Source organism: Rhinoraja longicauda, chromosome 29, assembly GCF_053455715.1.
Source record: "Rhinoraja longicauda isolate Sanriku21f chromosome 29, sRhiLon1.1, whole genome shotgun sequence".
NCBI lineage: Eukaryota > Metazoa > Chordata > Chondrichthyes > Rajiformes > Arhynchobatidae > Rhinoraja > Rhinoraja longicauda.
The window spans coordinates 1,489,932-1,504,550 of NC_135981.1; positions in this window are offsets into that span (position 1 = coordinate 1,489,932).

Sequence of the window (14,619 nt, forward strand, 5' to 3'; positions counted from 1 at the left end):
TCCGTTCAAAACATGTGTGCGTGTGTGTACTTGTAGGCACAATCAAAGTACACACACGTGCATGTATATTACCTGTGTGCAATCAAAAGGCACAGAGGGGTACTGGTGCTTCTGAATCACCCCCCTCCCCCTCGCCCTCTCTCCCCCACACCCCCTCCTCCCCCCCTTCACCCCCAACCTCCCTCCCTCCCACCCCTCACCCCGCCTCCCCCACCCCCCACCTCCCCTCCTCCTCCTCCCCCCCTCCCCCTCTGTTCGGAACCATTGGAATTGGCCCCAAGTTGTTTTCTAGGGGGTTACAGATCTTTAATGAAGCGGGTTGTGTGGGGAAGAGGTTTAACAGGTGAGAGCAACTTTGTTTTTTAAATCAGATAGTAAATAAAGTTAATTTGTGAACAAGTAGACCCGGGAGCCAGTGGCAACAGACTAATAACTCCACTCTGACAAGTCAAAGGAGGCCACAGCTTAGAAACGCGGGCACTTTGGAGACTCACAAATCAGAGCTAACAAAGGCTTCAGTGCTGCGCCTGACGCAGCCAGGAATTAATGGCAGTCTTGTGCTCGCTGTGGCTAAACAGGTAATAGGTCTGACAAAGCTGAAGAATTTGTGTTTGTGAATTCACAAGGCACCCTGATTTCCTGCAGCATTTCACACATGAGTTGGGCCTGCGCGGGGGAGGGGGGGCAGTCTAGGGTCCTTCCGTTGCCGGACATGGGGGGCAGGGAGTGGTAGAGACGCCCCTCAAAATAAGGGAAGGGATTCCACGCCAGTGGGCCACATGAATGGCAAGGATGGGGGGTGATTTGATGTAATTGGTGCATTGAATGTAAGTACAGCCTCCGAGAATGTCAGGTGGAGTTTTGGAAGGAACATGTTTTGTATATATTTCTTGAATAAAAGTATTTTTTTGATAATAAAACAACACAAAAAACAGTCGTGAGATGCTGTGGGTAATGTATTGGCCCCTTTAACATCATGTAAATAAATGCAACACACCAAGAAATCTGGACACCCACTGAGTTACTCCAGCACTCTGTGAAACGTCACCTATCACGTCACCTATCCACGTTCTCCACAGATGCTGCCTGACCCGCTGAGTTACTCCAGCACTCTGTGAAACGTCACCCTATCCATGTTCTCCACAGATGCTGCCTGACCCGCTGAGTACTCCAACACTCTGTGCAAGTGGTGATCTGGGGTGATCTGGGGTGTTCCGTTGTTGAAGCGGGATTCGGATTGTGCAGAAGTTAGACACAAAATTCTGGAGTAAATCAGCGGGAAAAGGGAATGGTAAATAAAATTTTAAAAACGTCCATAGTGGAGAAATGGGTGATCGATGGTCAACAAGGATTCGATGGGCCGAAGGGCCTGTTTCCATGCTGTAACTACAAATTCCATGCAAACAGCTCCTTGTATGGCTCGTCTATCCTTCTCCAGGTTCCCTCTGTGAAGTACCTTGGGTAGTTTTTGTTAGTTTAGTTCAGAGATACAGCGCGGAAACAGGCCCTTCGGCCCCACGAGTCCGTACCGACCACCGATCATTAACACTGTACATTACGCCCGTACATTAACACTGTCACACACACACACACACACACACACACACACACACTAGGGGACAATGTATGATTTTTACCGAAGCCAATTAACTACAAGCCTGCGCGTCTTTGGAGTGTGGGAGGAAACCGGAGCTCCCGGAGAAAAGGGACGCAGGTCACGGGGGAGAACGTACAAACTCCGTACAGACAGTATCCGTAGTCAGGATCGAACCCGGGTCTTGCGCCACCTGGAGCTTCGCACTGGTTTACAGATAACGTGTTGGAAACAAGAACCTTCTCTCTCAGACAGAACTCCGTGGGGCTGCAACACAGTCGGAGAGGAACTTAAAACGAATCTTGTCTGTTTGCTTCAACTCTAATGCCAGGGGGTGTCAGGGGTTGTGGGGAGAAGGCAGGAGAATGGGGTTTGGGAGGGAGAGATAGATCAGCCATGATTGAATGGCGGAGTAGACTTGATGGGCCGAATGGCCTAATTCTGCTCCTAACACTTGTGAACTTATGATCTGAACAAGTTTTAAATCTTCGGATTGTAACATTTAATTTAGTGAGAAGTTGTCCAGTACACACTTCTAAAACTAGTAAATGAATCATTGTAGTTTTTAAATACATCTTTAATTATTTCCAGAGGTCTGTATTCCCAGAATAAAGATCTGATTCAATCATCTTCTCTGCATTTACCGAACTGCACCAGGTTACTGAACACCGAGGTGTTGGCGTGGACTTTAACATCGTGGAGCTGTGATCCTTGGCCGAGGATGGACTATGGAGATCTCCAACCGCGGGGGCCTGTGGACTCGAACACCGTGAAGACCGGCGGTCTCTGGTAAGAAGAGGCCGACTCGGGAGCTCCATGCCGCGGAGAGTGTTTTTCAACCGTCCTGACGCTGGAGTTTCGATCATCCCGACGCGAGGGTCTCGGACAGTCGGCAGCGACCGCGGTGAACAAAGAGGAAGTTGCTTGAACTTATTAGCTTCCATCACAATGAGGAACGTGGAATCCGCTGTGGTAGATGTTTATGCTAAATGCTACTTCATGTGGCTGTTGTGTCTTGTTGCTTTTCACTTAGTATGGCTGTGTGGTAACTCAAACTTAATTGGTACATGTGACAATTAAATTGATCTTGAAATCTTGAATCTTGAAATCTAATTATATCAGGAGTCATCTCAATGCTAGAGAGCCAAGCACTACGTCCCGCTACGTCCCGCTCAGTAATGGAAGAATTTACTGTTATGATAATGAAAATGAGTTGAAATTTGAGTCGCAAGTAGAAATTTGAATGGTTGATTGATCTGAAATTGGAAACATTTTGAGCAGACTGCGGCCAAATTGCGAATTGTTCCCGGCATGTAATCTCATCCCAGTGTTTTCCAATCGACAAGCACCTGTAACACAGGTCCGCACACTCCAGCTGTTCCACACCGCCACCCCACTCTCCGACTAGCCCCTGGCTCAAAGACAATAGACAATAGACAATAGGTGCAGGAGTAGCCATTCGGCCCTTCGAGCCACCACCACCATTCAATGTGATCATGGCTGATCATTCTGAATCAGCACCCCGTTCCTGCCTTCTCCCCATACCCCCCTGACTCCGCTATCCTTAAGAGCTCTATCTAGCTCTCTCTTGAATGCATTCTAAGAATTGGCCTCCACTGCCTTCTGAGGCAGAGAATTCTACAGATTCACAACTCTCTGACTGAAAAAGTTTTTCCTCATTTCCGTTCTAAATGGCCTAACCCCTTATTCTTAAACTGTGGCCCCTGGTTCTGGACTCCCCCAACATTGGGAACATGTTTCCTGCCTCTAACGTGTCCTACCCCTTAATAATCTTATATGTTTCGATAAGATTCCTCCTCATTCTTCTAAATTCCAGCGTATACAAGCCTAGTCGCTCCAGTCTTTCAACATATGACAGTCCCGCCATTCCGGGAATTAACCTAGTAAACCTACGCTGCACGCCCTCAATAGCATGAATATCCTTCCTCAAATTTGGAGACCAAAACTGCACACCAGTACTCCAGGTGCGGTTCTCACTAGGGCCCTGTACAACTGCAGAAGGACCTCTTTGTTCCTATACTCAACTCCTCTTGTTATTAAGGCCAACATGCTTCCTGCATGCTTCCTTTCAGTGACTGATGCACTAAGGACACCCAGATCTCATTGTACGTCCCCTTTTCCTAACTTGACACCATTCAGATAATGGTGTCATTAAGGTCTGAAGAAGGGTCTCGACCCGAAACTTCACCCATTCCTTCTCTCCCGAGATGCTGCCTGACCTGCTGAGTTACTCCCAGCATTTTGTGAATAAATCGATTTGTACCAGCATCTGCAGTTATTTTCTTATACCATTCAGATAATAATCTGCCTTCCTATTCTTACCACCAAAGTGGATAACCTCACACTTATCCACATTACACTGCATCTGCCATGCATCCGCCCACTCACACAACATGTCCCAAGTCACCCTGCAACCTCATAGCATCTTCCTCACAGTTCACACTACCACCCAGCTTTGTATCATCTGAAAATTTGCTAATGGTACTTTTAATCCCTTCATCCAAATCATTTATGTATATTGTGAATAGCTGTGGTCCCAGCACCGAGCCTTGCGGTACCCCACTAGTCACAGCCTGCCATTCTGAAAGGGACCCATTTATCCCCACTCTTTGCTTTCTGTTTGTCAACCAATTTTCTATCCATGTCAGTACCCTACCCCCAATACCATGTGCTCTAATTTTGCCCATTAATCTCCTATGTGGGACCTTGTCGAAGGCTTTCTGAAAGTCGAGGTACACCACACCCCGCTCTCCCTGTCAATTTTCCTAGTTACATCCTCAAAAAAGTCCAGAGGATTAGTCAAGCATGATTTCCCCTTCGTAAATCCATGCTGACTCGGAACGATCCTGTTACTGCTATCCAAATGCTCCGCAATTTCGTCTTTTATAATTGACTCCAGCATCTTCCCCACCGCTGATGTCAGACTAACTGGTCTATAATTTTCTCGTTTTCTCTCTCCCTCCTTTCTTAAAAAGGTGGGACAACATTAGCTACCCTCCAATCCACAGGAACTGATCCTGAATCTATAGAATATTGGAAAATGATCACCAATGCGTCCACAATTTCTAGAGCCACCTCCTTAAGTACCCTGGGATGCAGACCATCAGGGCCCTGGGGATTTATTAACACTTCAGTCCCATCAGTCTACCCAACACCATTTTCCTGCCTAATGTGGATTTTCCTTCAGTTCCTCCATCACCCTAGGTTCTCTGGCCACTAGAACATCTGGGAGATTGCTTGTATCTTCCTTAGTGAAGACAGATCCAAAGTACCCGGTTCAACTCGTCTGCCATTTCCTTGTTCCCCATAATAAATTCCCCTGCTTCTGTCTTCAAGGGACCCAAATTTGCATTGACTAGCAGCGACTGGGGATGGAATGGACATTTCCGTTTGAAAGGAGGGCCCGATCCAAAATATCTGCCATACGTGTTTAATTTAGTTTAGAGAAACAGCGCGGAACCAGGCCCTTCGGCCCATCCCGAGTCCGTGCCGACCAGCGATCCCCGCACACTAACACTTATCCCACACACACTAGGGTCAATTTACATGTATACCGAGCCAATTAACCTATAAACCTGGACGTCTTTGGAGTGTGGGAGGAAATCAAAGATCTCGGAGAAAACCCTTGCAGGTCACGGGGAGCACGTACAAACTCCGTACAGACAGCGCCCGTGGTCAGGATTGAACCCGGGTCTCTGGCGCTGTGAGGCCAGCAGCTCTACCCGCTGCGCCACCACTGCAGGAAGGGAGGGAGGGAGGGAGGGGATCAGACACGGAACAAGTGTTGGTACATTTACTCCCGCGGTGGGAACAGGTGGCCAGCTGGGACTGTCGAAGGGAAGATCAAAACCTAATCAAATTATGGAGCAAATGGTTTGCGATCTGCTGGGTTCTGCTCCGGAGCAGTCAGTCAGGTAATTGCTCGCCATCCTCGACCAGTTTCACCACGCTGGGGCTAACTCGATTAGAACCCTCACCCTGCTCCTGCCTTCAATGGACTTTTATTTCCAAAATAATTGTTCCAAAGAAGATTGAGAGAGAGAAGACATGAGATTTAATTATAAATAACAAAGGCTCATATTGCTCTTTTAACCAGCTTTATGCACTGTTTCGGCCCATAATGATGCCCCTCTGTTAATGAGGTTATTTCCACAGGCTCTGTCTCATTTCCCATGCACAGTTAATTGCAGCAGTCCAGTCTTTCACTTTGTTTTCAGTCCCATCCTTGCCCTTGCCTTGTTCTCCCTATCGCGACTATTCTCTGCCAACTCTGCATTCTTCCAGTGAACACACCTTGCACATCCAGCCCCTTGCACACCCAGCCCATTGAACACCCATCCCCTTGCACACTCAGCCCCTTGCACACCCAGCCCATTGTACACCCCAGCCCATTGCACACCCCAGCCACTTGCACACCCAGCCCATTGCACACCCAGTCCATTGCACACCCATCCCGCTCCACACCAGTCCATTGCACACCCATCCCCTTGCACACCCAGCCCATTGCACACCCAGCCCCCTTGTAAAATCAGCCCATTGCACACCCAGCCCATTGCACACCCAGCCCATTACACACCCATCCCCTTCCACACCCAGCCCATTGCACACCCACCCCCTTGCACACCCAGCCCATTGCACACCCAGCCCCTTGCACCACCCAGCCCCATTGCACACCCACCCCTTGCACACCCAGCCCATTGCACACCCAGCCCCTTGCACACCCAGTCCATTGCACACCCATCCCATTGCACACCCAGCCCCATGCATGCCTAGCCCATTGCACACCCATCCCCTTGCACACCCAGCCCCTCGCACACCCAGCCCATTGCACACCTTCAGATTCAGGGACAGTTTCTTCCCACCTGTTAGCAGGCAAACTGAACCATCCTATCGCCAACTGGAGAGCGGTCCTGACCCTCCCATCCACCTCATTGCAGAGACCGAGCTGAGAATCTGTGGAATTCTCTGCCTCAGAAGGCAGTGGAGCCAATTCTCTCAATTCTTTCAAGAGAGAGCTAGATAGAGCTCTTAAGGATAGCGGAGTCAGGGGGTATGGGGAGAAGGCAGGAACGGGGGTACTGATTGAGAATGATCAGCCATGATCACATTGAATGGCGGTGCTGGCTCGAAGGGCCGAATGGCCTTCTCCCTGCACCTATTGTCTGTTGTCATTGGAGACCCTCGGACTATCGTTATTCGGTCATTAAACTCAACATCATGCCCTTTATCCTGTATCTGTTACACTGTGGTCGCTCAATTGTAGTCACGTGTTGTCTTTCCGAGACTGGGGACGATCCCATCGTTTAAGAAACAGTTGGACAGGTACATGGATATCATATATATACAGCCGGAAACAGGCCTTTTCGGCCCACCAAGTCCGTGCCGCCCAGCGATCCCCGTACATAACACTATCCTACACCCACTAGGGACAATTTTTACATTTACCCAGCCAATTAACCTACATACCTGTACGTCTTTGGAGTGTGGGAGGGAAACCGAAGATCTCGGAGAAAACCCACGCAGGTCACGGGGAGAATGTACAAACTCCTTACAGTGCAGCACCGTAGTCAGGATCGAACCTGAGTCTCCAGCGCTGCATTCGCTGTAAAGCAGCAACTCTACCGCTGCGCTACCGTGCCGCCCAAGGTAGCTACGATGAAGGATGCTACAGAAATGTAGTGCATAGTTTAGTTTATTTTATAGAGATACAGCGCGGAAATAGGCCCTTCGGCCCACTAAGCCCGTGCCGACCAGCACTAGCACCATCATCCACACCAGGGACAAATTGCAATTTCACAAATGTCAATTAAGCTACAGACCTCTTTGCAATATGAAAGGAAACCGGAAGCTCCCGGAGAAAACCCACGCGGTCACAGGGAGAACGTACAAACTCCGTACGGACAGCCTCCGTAGTCAGGATCGAACCCTGGTCTCCGGCGCTGTGAGGCAGCAACTCTACCCGCTGCGCCCCTGCATCTTATAAATATCAATAATTTTAAAAGTAACTTCCCTTTCTCAACTTTTGCGCGGGATTTATAAACATTCTGGTCTTTTCACGGGTCCTTCACAACGCTGGACTGGCGCCCTGTCAATTTTCAAATCACAATGTTCTGAATCTGCTCCTGAATTAGGAAATCATTGAAAGATATTCCTAATAGCACATATTTTGTTTGGGTAGTTTGCAACATCGGTAGTATGGAATGATACGATACGATACGATATGATACGATAACACTTTATTTTTCCCTGAGAGAAATTGGTCACCAGTCAAAAGACTAGTTAGTGCAAGGCATTGGAAATGTCATGGTGAATTCTCTGATTAAAAGCAACTTCTACTGACACTCTCCTCCGCCTCTCCCCTCTCCCTCTCCTCCCTCCCCTCTCCCCTCTCCCCACTCCCCTCTCCCCTCTCCCCTCTCCCCTCTCCCCTCTCCCCCTCTCCCCTCTCCCTCTCCCCCTCTCCCCTCTCCCCTCTCCCCTCACCCCTCTCCCATCTCCCCTCTCCCCACTCCCCTCTCCCCCTTTCCCCTCGCCCAGTCGGCCCTAACGGGGAGCCCTCCTGCCTGGGCTCATCTGTTGCTGGCCCTGATTGATCCTGGTCTTGTCTCGCCCCCCCCACCCCTAACACTCCCCCCCCCCCCCACCGCACCCCACCCCCCCACCACCCCATCAACCCCTCCCATCCCACCCCCCATCACCTACGTCCAGTCTGAAGAAGGATCTCAACCCGAAACGTCACCTATCCATGTTGTCCACAGATGCTGCCTGACCCGCTGAGTTACTCCAGCACTCTGTGTCTGATCTGATCAGTTATTTCAGGGGAGGTGGGGCGGCCTCTTTAATAAACATGTTCATGTCTGTGTGATGCTGAGTATTTGCTTGTAGCCCGAGTCGTGCATTAACGGAACTGAAGGAGAAGAGACTTTGAATAATGTTGTGGTCAGACAGAGTGAAGCCCACTCTGAGCTCTTCCATCTGCCGCCGCCCCCACCACCACGGCAGCGACAGCACGGGTTAAATGCTAAATAACCCTTTACATCCCCCCAGCACACACTCCCGGAGCAAGTCACCCACTGGTCCCGCCTCTCTCACTGGGGAGGGGCGGAGAGGAGAGACGTGAGGTGGGTGGAGGAGAGGGGAGGGGTTGAGAGGGGAGGGGGTTGGCAGGGGAGGGAGGGGGAAAGGGTGGAGAGGCATGGGGAGGGAAGTGTGGGGTGAGAAGGGGTGTAGGTAGGGTGGGGAGGGGGAGGGGAGGAGTGGGAGGGGAGGGTTGGAGGGGGGGGGGTGGGAGGGGGCGGTTGGGTGGGGGGAGGTTAGGGAGGAGTGGAGAGGGGGAGGAGGGGGGTGGGTTGGAGGTGGGAGGGTTGTGTGGGGGGTGGGGAGGGGGAGTGGAGAGGGGGAGGAGGTGGGGGTGGGGTTGGGTGGGGGAGGTGGGGAGGGGAGGGGAGGAGTGGGGAGGGGGAGGAGGGGCGGGTTGTGTGGGGGTGGGGAGGTGGTGAGGTGGGGAGGAGTGGAGAGGGGGAGGAGGGGCGGGTTGGGTGGGGGTGGGGTAGGGGGGGGTGGGGAGGAGTGAGGAGGGGGACGGGTTGGGTGGGAGGGTTGGGTGGGGGGGGAGGGGTTGGGGTGGGGGTGGGGGAGGGGTAGGGTTGGATGTATAACTCCAGGCTTCCCATCACCGCGCTGCCAAAGCTATCCCGGATGTGTGAGGATTGGGGAATATTCCGGGGCTGCACATTCCCGAGCGGCCGCTCCTGGACCTCCTCTGCTCACGGCGTTAATGATGAATAGATACCAGAAGGTATCCAATCACCAAGCAACCATCCATCAATGGTGACAGGGAGCGCAGACAGAACAACAGCAGTCCTTTAACACCGGCCCGGCCCGCTTTGTTCCCACAGCAGCGATACCGAGCAGAGGCGCACAGATTAATCAGGTGCCTCCACAGATCAATCTCTGGCTAAATGTAATAAATATGATTCTCTCTTGTCCACCGGGCAGCTGGCTTCGTCTGCTGCGCTTGTTTTAAGGGGCAGATGCAGGCGAGCTCATCTGTGTCCGGTGTCCCTGAAGCGTGGGGACACAGATGTTCCCCTGGCTCAGTCTCTGCCCGGCTCACAGGGCTGTCAGGAGATGCCCCCCTGGCCCAGTCCCTCTCCATGAAAACCGGCCTCTATCTGCCTCCTGCTACTCCCCCCTCCCCCCCCCCAGCAAACACCCGGCTCACCACACACACTAATCCGCCCCCTAGCAAACACACGGCCCACCACACACACTAATCCCCACCTCCAGACCCGCGGCTGGGGGTCCCACTCACCTTCAGGGTCCCGCACAGACACAGCGTGGGGCCGCTTGTCTCCTTGGAGACCAGGAGGAGTAAGATTACACCTCACGCTGCCTCGGCAAGGCCAGCATCATGATCAGGGACCAGTCTCACCCCCGGCCACTCCCTCTTCCCTCCTCTCCCACCGGGCAAGAGGTACAGAAGTGTGAAAACGCACACCTCCAGATTCAGGGACAGTTTCTTCCGGCTGTTATCAGGCAACTGAACCATCCCACCACAACCAGAGAGCAGTGCTGAACTACTATCCACCTCATTGGAGACCCTCGGACTATCCTTGATCAGATGTTTGCTGGACATTATCTTGCACTAAACTTATTCCCTTGTCATGTATCTGTACATTGTGGACGTCTCGATTGTAATCATGTATTGTCTTTCTGCTGTCTGGTTAGCGTGCTACAAAAGCTTTCGCTGTACCTCGGTACACGTGACAATAAACTAAACTCAAGCTCAGAGCAGCACGAGGGTGACGACTACCCTGGAGATCGGCCGCTCGGATGGATGTCACTGACATCTTTGATAGACACCAAGTGCTGGAGTATCTCAGTGGGTCAGGCAGCATCTGTGGAGTACATGGATAGGTGACGTTTCACAGAGTGCTGGAGTAACTTGTAAATCATTTCTGAACCCTTTCATTGCCTGTCCATGTTCTGCAGAGATGCTGCCTGACCCGCTGAGTTACTCCAGCCCTCTGTGGAGAGTACAGCAGATACGGTTGCCAACTTCCTCACTCCCAAATACGGGACAAAGGGTGACGTCACCGCCCCCGCGCCCCACGTGACCTCACCCAGCCAGCGGCCACGTGCTCCCAGCCCGGGCGGCCGCCATTGGTGGAGCGGGAGCACGTGGCCGCTGGCTAGGTGAGGTCACGTGGGGCGCGGGGTGGTGATGTCCACCCGTTTGTCCCTTATTTGGGAGTGAGGAAGTTGGCAACCGTACTAATACGGGACAAGGGCGGTCCCTTACGGGACAAACTAATTTCGCCCAAAATACGGGATGTCCATTCTAATACGGGACAGTTGGCAACCCTAATTATATTTGAGGTGGAATCGTAATAACTTGGCAAACTCAGCACAACATCCAAAATACGTCACCAATATACTGAGGTCATCTGGCTTCAGCGATGTTGGTGAAAATAACATTGTGAGTCTTTCATTGTGAGTCTGTGCCAGGCCAGCACGGTGGCGCAGCGGTAGAGCTGCTGCCTCACAGCGCCAGAGACCCGGGTTCGGATCCTGACTACGGGTTCCTGCCCTTAAATAACTTTATACACTTCACCTCCAATTTCCATCCTGCCCTTAAATATACCTGGACTATCTCTGACATCTCCCTCCCGTTTCTGGACCTCACCATCTCCATCACAGGAGAAAAATTAGTGACGGACATTTATTACAAGCCCACCGACTCGCACAGCTATCTGGACTACACTTCTTCCACCCGGTCCCCTGCAAAAAGTCTATCCCCTACTCCCAATTCCCTCCGTCCTACGCCGCATCTGTGCCCGGGATGAGGTGTTTCAGACTAGGGCTTCCGAGATGTCCTCGTTTTTCAGAAAACGGGGCTTCCCCTCCTCCATTATAGATGAGGCTCTCACTAGGGTCTCTTCTACATCCCGCAGCTCCGCTCTTGCTCCCCATCCCCCCCACTCGCAACAAGGACAGGATCCCCCTCGTTCTCACTTCCACCCCACCAGCCAGCGGATCCAACATATCATCCACCAACATTTCCGTCACCTACAACAGGACCCCACCACTGGCCATATCTTCCCATCCCCTCCCCTCTCTGCATTCCGCAGAGACCGTTCCCTCCGCAACTCCCTGGTCCACTCGTCCCTTCCTACCCAAACCACCCTAACCCCGGGCACTTTCCCTTGCAACCGCACGAGATGCAACACCTGTCCCTTTACCTCCCCCCCTCAACTCCATCAAAGGACCCAAACATTCTTTCCAGGTGAGACAGAGGTTCACCTGCACCTCCTCCAACCTCATCTATTGCATCCGCTGCTCTAGATGTCAACTCATCTATATCGGCGAAACCCAAGCGCAGGCTCGGCGATCGCTTCGCTGAACACCTGCGCTCGGTCCGCATTAACGCCACTGATCTCCCGGTGGCCCAGCACTTCAACTCCCCCTCCCATTCCCAGTCTGACCTCTCTGTCATGGGCCTCCTCCAGTGCCATAGTGAGGCCCGCCGGAAATTGGAGGAGCAGCACCTCATATTTCGCCTGGGCAGTTTGCGGCCCGGTGGTATGAACGTTGACTTCTCCAACTTCAGATAGCTCCTCTGTCCCTCCCTTCCCCTCCTCCTTCCCAGATCTCCCTCTATCTTCCTGTCTCCACCTATATCCTTCCTTTGTCCCCACCCCCCGACATCAGTCTGAAGAAGGGTCTCGACCCGAAACGTCACCCATTCCTTCTCTCCCGAGATGCTGCCTGACCTGCTGAGTTACTCCAGCATTTTGTGAATAAATCGATTTGTACCAGCATCTGCAGTTATTTTCTTATACTGACTACGGGTGCTGTCTGTACGGAGTTTGTACATTCTCCCCGTGACCTGCGTGGGGGTTTTTATTCCAGGTGCTCCGGTTTCCTCCCACACTCCAAAGACATGCAAGTTTGCAGGTTAATTGGCTTTGTAAGGGTGATCGCTAGTCGGTGTGGACTCGGTGTGCCGAAGGCCTGTTTCCATGCTGTATCTCTAAACTAAACTGTGAATCTATGGGATCACCCCTCACCTGCCACCTCATCCCGACCAACAAACAATAGACAATAGGTGCAGGAGTAGGCCATTCAGCCCTTCGAGCCAGCACCACCATTCAATGTGATCATGGCTGATCATTCTCAATCAGTACCCCGTTCCTGCCTTCTCCCATACCCCTGACTCCGCTATCCTTAAGAGCTCTATCTAGCTCTCTCTTGAATGCATTCAGAGAATTGGCCTCCGCTGCCTTCTGAGGCAGAGAATTCCACAGATTCACAACTCTCTGACTGAAAAAGTTTTTCCTCATCTCCGTTCTAAATGGCATACCCCTTATTCTTAAACTGTGGCCCCTGGTTCTGGACTCCCCCAACATTGGGAACATGTTTCCTGCCTCTAACGTGTCCAAACCCCTTAATAATCTTATACGTTTCGATAAGATCTTCTCTCATCCTTCTAAATTCCAGTATATACAAGCCGAGTCGCTCCAGTCTTTCAAAATATGACAGTCCCGCCATTCCTGGAATTAACCAGTAAACCTACGCTGCACGCCGCGACGTGGGTCGGTGTGAAGACAGTGGTGGGAATATCAATAAGACTCACAAACAGGGTCAAGCGTTGAAACCCTCAGACCAAATCAAAATTGATCTGAGGGGCAGCAGGGTGGAGGTAAATAGGCCCTGGGGCACTGGGAGAAGGAACACATGGGGGCAGAGAGCAGGAGAGGGCGAGGGAAATCAATATCCTTTAAAGTATCTGAAAACACCATCTCCCATCAATCAGGAGTGGCAGCCATGCATGCTGCATGCTGGACAGGGGGCCTTCAGATGAAGATTCAAGAGCGTTTAATTGTCATGTGTACCGATGACAAAAACAATGAAATCCTTACTTGGCAGCTTAGCAGAAATGTAAACACTACCCACACAAATAGTAATGCATCTCGTTATGACATTTCAACAGCTTTTTTGAATAATGCATTGATGCCAGTTTGGGCGATGTTTCGGGTCGAGACCCTTCTTCAGACCCGAAATGTCACCCATTCCTTTTCTCCAGAGATGCTGCCTGACCCGCTGAGTTACTCCAGCTTTTCGTGTCTATCTTCGGTTTAAACCAGCATCTGCATTTCCTTGCTACATGCTAATGTCAGTTTATGTGGTGATCGGGACATCGAAAATAAAATTCAATAAATTAATAACCGTGTTTCTACCGTAAAGTTCCTCATGTAAAGATAGATAGACACAAAATGCTGGAGTAACTCATCAGGACAGGCAGCATCTCTGGAGAGAAGGAATGGGTGACGATTCAGGTCGAGACCCTTCATCAGATTGAGTCAGGGGAGAGGGACCCGAGAGATTTTGGAAGTAAATAGAACAAATGAATGAAAGATATGAGAAATCAAAGCCACTACATCAGTTCATAGTTGGTGAGAATGTCCAGCAGTGCAGCACAGGAAATGTGAACTCTTCTAATTTAGTTTAGAGATAGTGTTGATACAGGCCCTTCAGCCATCGAGTCCTCATGGCCCAACGATCACCTGTACACTAGTTCCATCTTACACACTAGGGACAATTTACAGAAGCCAATTAATCTGCAAACTGCACTTCTTTGGAGTGAAGGAGGAAACCGGAGCACCCGGAGAAAACCCACGTGGTCACAGGGAGTACGTGCAAAGTCCGTACAAACAGCATCTGTGGTCAGGATCGAACCCGGATCTCTGGCACTGTGAGGCAGCAACTTTACCCGCTGAGCCACTGTTATTTTTCAATCAGGCACGGATGCCACAATCAGGGTGCTCTGGAAGGTTAGATCACATGGGATCCAAGGAGAGATAGCTGGATGGACAGCAAATTGGCTCAATGGAAGGAAGCAGAGGGTGATGGTGGAAGGTTGCTTCTCGGACTGGAGGCCTGTGACTAGTGGTGTGCCTCAGGGTTCAGTGCTGGGCCAGTTACTGTTTGTCATCTACTTC